The following is a 5,364-nucleotide window of genomic DNA, read 5'->3' on the forward strand; positions in this document are numbered from 1 at the left end:
TCACTTTCTCTGTCTCTTGCACGTGCATGAGCACCACATGCACCTGGCCAACCCCACTTCTATATCTGTTCCAGGTGGAAAGGGTACAAGGTCTTTGGTACTATGACACAAGAGAGAAAACGTGCCAGACTGTAAGAGCTGGTCTGGGGCGGGGGGTGGACTGAAGAGGAAACAAGGTTTGCAAGGCTGAAGTTGAGTGCCCTCATGACCAGTATGCTACAATTTGCATTCTTATGTAATCCCTGGCCTGGAGCAACTATGGTCCTCCATTATAAAACCTCAGCCCTCCCACTGCAGGGCAGGGAGATCCACTTTGGTCCTGCAGCTGTCCAGGACTTACCTCGTCTGTAAATCTCCCTAATTAACTCCTTCACCACCACCCTGAAGTTGCCCGCCTTTTTCTTCAGTCTCTTGGCACTATCTGTTTTTGGAAGCAAGTTTCAAGTTACGGGTCCATGTCTGGACAAATTAGTACCCTCGTGTGAAATATATTGCATCCCTTATAAATAAAACTGTATCATTTTCACTTTTTTATTTAAACAAAAGGTACTTACAGAAAAATGCAGAATCATGAAAGATCAATGAATTTTCACAAAATGAACATGAATATGTCAAGAAATAGAATATTACAACAAAAAATAGAATATCACTCACTATCCATTCCCTCTTCTGCAACAGAAACCACTCTTGTGGCTTCTAATATCTCGCATTAGTATTTGCCTGGTTCTAGCTTTGTGATAATAAAAATAGAAAAAATATATTCTCTAAATTATTTTTTTATCTTTTTCTCTATCTTCCTCCCCCTTTTCCATATTTTTCATGTTATATCATCTGTTATGTTTATTCAGTCTTATATTTCTTCAAGTTTAGACTTCCTTTATAAAATTTTTTCTTTCACTTCTATTTCCTATATTCTCTCCCCTCTTTTCCAAATTCCTTTTCCTCCAAACACTCATGAATTCTTTTAAATTCTGATTGTTGCTATTATATCATATTTTCTATTACTCCTTTAATTCCATTTACCTCATTTTGAAATATTTGGCTTGAGTTTTTATCTATTTTGTGAGCATGTCTTCTAGGCTCTTCCAGGTAGCTTTCTCTGGAAGCCAACTCCGTTCTGTAGTTTTGCATCCAGGAAGTTCATTAATAAATGCTATGGGATTAATCCCTGTGGAAGGGAGGGAAGGAAAGCAGAATAGGGCAGAGAAAATTCTAGCTGAATGCCGTCCCAGGCCCAGCCTCAGCTGACTCAGCTGTTAAGTCTATAGCTAGAATGGCCATTCAGAGCTGTCATGAGCTGGACCAAGATGGCCAGGACTTTACACCCTGTGCCAATCAGTGTTTGGGCATGGTCTTTCCCAGGAAGGGCTATTACTTTGGGCACGGTGTCTATGTTGCTGGAGAAGTCCTGAAGGGGCTAACAGCTGAAGCCTGACTACTGACAGCACTCCCAGCAGCTGGGCAACAAGTTCTTTATTTGAAGTAGCACTTGGACTGTGCATCTCAGTTTTCACCACACAGACACAGTCATTTCTCATAGGGATGGTGTTCTGCCGAGGTTTTTTTTTTATTATAATAAATTTGTGTGGTCTGTGATCACGATCCTTTTCAGAGTTCATGTTTACTGAGATTGGTTTTCTTATAGAAGGATAAACCAAAAAAAAAAAAAAAAAAACCAGACCCTGTGCCGTCGAGCCGATTCCGACTCATAGCGACCCTATAGGACAGAGTAGAACTGCCCCATAGAGTTTCCGAGGAGCGCCTGGCAGATGCTCTCTGATAATATTTCTAGTTCCGTGGCTGTAGAGTGCCCTCTTGTGTTGTTATCAAAAGCATTCAACTGTTAATTGGAGACTTTCCTTGTTTTGGCTCACGTTCTCTAATTGGCCAACTGTTTTTTAAGTTATTACCATGGGTCCTTTGTTGTTGTTTTCTCCATATTAGAATTATCAGATAAAGTTCTTTTCCTCTGCTTTCTCTTTCTTAAGTATATTTTGTTGATTAGATTTTTTAAAATTTGTAACTACTTACTAAATTCTATCTCTTCTCTTTTCCAACCTTCTCTTCCTCTAATCATGGTGGTTTTAATTTCCCTTTACATTCACTTTGCTCCTTATCTTTATTTGTTAATTAATAATTTACATATAATTCAAGTATTTTAAGTGTAAGTTATCTGAGTTGTGACAAATACATTCATCCATTTAACCACCACACCAATCAAACCCATTGCCGTCGAGTTGATTCCGACTCATAGCGACCCTACAGGACAGAGTAGAAGTGCCCCATAGAGTTTCCAAGGAGCACCTGGTAGATCTGAACTGCTGACCTTTTGGTTAGCAGCTGTAGCACTTAACCATTATGCCACCAGGGTTTCCCACACGAGTCAAGGTATACGATAATTCCAACACCCTCAAAGTTTTCTCATGCCACTTTCCAGTTGACTCCCTACCTCAAGATAACATGTGTCTTTCTTGAATTTGACGTGTCTGGACTGATATATACTCTGGGTGTCTTAATTCTTGCATACAACATAATACTGACATGTATCAGCAGCTTGTTCTTTTTATTGCTGAGTAGGATTCCCCTGTATGGATATGCCAAAGCATATTTATCTATTTATCTGTTGATTTGCATTTGGCTTATTCTGTTGTTAAAAATAAACCTGCTAAGAACATATTTTGTACATATAAGTCTTTTTGTCATTTTTCTCTCTTATATGTCTAAAAAAAAAAAAAAAAACAACCCCACTGCTGTCAAGTCGATTCTGACTCATAGTGACCCTATATGTCTAGGAGTAGAATTTCTGTGTTATAGGCTAGGCGTAAGGAGGCCTGGTGGTGCAGTGGTTAAGTGCTTGGCTGCTAACTGAGAGATCGGTGGTTTGAATCCACAGCTCCTGCAGGGGAGAAAGATGTGGCAGTCTGCTTCCATAAAGATTTACAGCCTTGGAAACCCCAGGGGGGCAGTCCTACTCTGTCCTATAGGGTTAGTATGAGACGGAATCAACTTGTTGACAGTTGGGTTTGGTTTGGTTTGTTTTCGGGGTAGGTTTATAGTTAACTCTATCAGATGCTGCCAAAATTGTTTCCAAAGTGGGTACGACATAATACCACCATCAGTTGCTTCATGTCCTGTCCAACTTTTTGTGTTGCCAGTTTTTTTTTTTTTTTAAATAATAATAATTACAGTAGGGGGAGTAGTAATATCTCATTTAGTTTTATTTTGCATTATCCCGATAAATAATTATACCTAGTGATTTTTTCATGTACATGTTGACTATTCACATATCTTTTTAGTAAACTGTCTTAGTATTCTGCCCAATTTAATGTTTGTCTTTTAATTATTAAATTCTAGTAGTTTATATATACTAGATCAAAGTTGCTTGTAAGATACATGTAATGTGAATATTCTCCCCAAGTTAAAATACAAGTCTATGACTTGTATTTCTATTTTCTCAATAGCATATTACTCGTGTCTTCTATAAGAAACATTTGCCTAAACCAAGGTTGAAGAATTCCTTTGTATTTGCTTATAAAAGCTTTATAGCATTAACTTCTATATATGGTGTGAAGCTCACTGCTCATTTGTTTATGCTTCATCTCATGTAAGGGAATTGAAGAAAAATTTGAGGTACCTGTTATGATCTGAAATGCCCAATTTGAGGATTGGGTGGAATTCCCTGTTTTCGCTTTCGTTTTCACCCCAGAGGTAACCATCTTTCCTACTAAGAGTAGAATGTCCGGTAATGATGACGTAACTACACTGTGACCCCACCCTGTCACATATCTGTGTAATTGCTGCGCCGTAACCGGTCTAAGAGACTATACCCTTTTAAGCCAATCGCCTTAAAGAACTGGGCACAGGAAGCCTTGTCTTAAAATGATTGACTACCAATCGAACAATGCCTTTTGATGATCTAAGCCTGTGGTTACCAATCAAATAATGTCTTGCAATGATCTAAGTTTGAAAATATCAATCAAATAATGTGTTTCATAGTCAGTGGTCTCCTATAAAACATCACTGCTGAGTTGCCTTTTTGAATTCCTGGATTCCATGGCGTAGAGTTAAGCCTTTTTTTCAGGTCGTTCTGTCTCTTTTCTTTTAGTACATCTCTCAATTTTGTACTATTCAGAGTATAGATGTTTACTCTATGACAATCTTATAATTAAATTTATTGAGGTATAACATATGCATTAAAAGCACCAATTTTAAGTGTGTGGTTTGATGTGTTTTGCCAAATATGTACACCCAACGAACCACCACTGTGATCAATATATACACCATTTTCAGCACCAAAAAAAATTATCTCATGCCCTTTCCCAATCAGTTCCTTATATCACTGTCAATGATCTGCTTTCTGGCAGTAAACATTACATTTGATTATACTTGAGTTTCATATGAATACAATCACATCGTATGTACTTTTTACTTTCTAGCTTCCTGCACTCAGCACGTGTTTGAGATTTTCCCACGTTGTATGTGATTTAGAAGTGTATTCTTTTTATTCCATTATATAAATATACAACAATTTCTTTATCCAGTCATCTGCTGATGAACACTTAGGTTTTTCCCAGTTTTTTTCTTAGGAATAGAGCTGGGTGAACATTTTTGCACACACATTTGTACAGAGATTTTTCATTTCTATTGGACAAATATCTAGGTGAGCAATTCCTGGGTTATATAATAAATATATGTTAGCTTTATATTTTATAAGAGCCAAACAGTTATGAAAAGTAGTCTTGCCATCTTACACTCCAAACAATTTTTGAGAGTTTTTATTTGCTTGATAAACTCAACAAAACTTGGTATAATTAGTCTCAGTTTCACCCATTAAGTAGCTGCATAATGGCATCCAACTGTGGTTAAAATTTGAATTTCACTGATGACTAAATCATGCTGAACATCTTTTTGTGTGTATATGAGTGCCTTTTGAAATCTTTTGTTTATTCTCTGCTTGGGGTGTATCTCTGTCTTTCCAATTTCTTAATTGGATCATTTATCTTCTTATTAAGTTTTAAAAGTTCTTTATATTTTCTAGGTGTAACCAAATGCCACTCGGGTTCTTGCCCTGTCTTATTAGCTGATTGAAAGAAGACAGACACTAATTGCAAGGGAAACAGAAAGTGGCAAGTTTATTGTCTGCCATACAAGGAGCGAGGAGGGGTCTAGCAACCATAGGGCCACGTGCTCGGCCTCTGAGGGGGCTGGGGAGCTTTTTGTTTCCCATGGTGTTGTGGGGTTGGGTTTGGTACCCGGAGCTCTCCACCCTTAGCCTTCCCATGCCCATACTTGGAGGTCCTGATATTTAAATCATCTTCAGTCGGATGTGTGTGTTTGGTGGGACTCCTCGCTTCTAAAAGGGTA

Source organism: Loxodonta africana, chromosome 3 (genome assembly GCF_030014295.1).
Source record: "Loxodonta africana isolate mLoxAfr1 chromosome 3, mLoxAfr1.hap2, whole genome shotgun sequence".
NCBI lineage: Eukaryota > Metazoa > Chordata > Mammalia > Proboscidea > Elephantidae > Loxodonta > Loxodonta africana.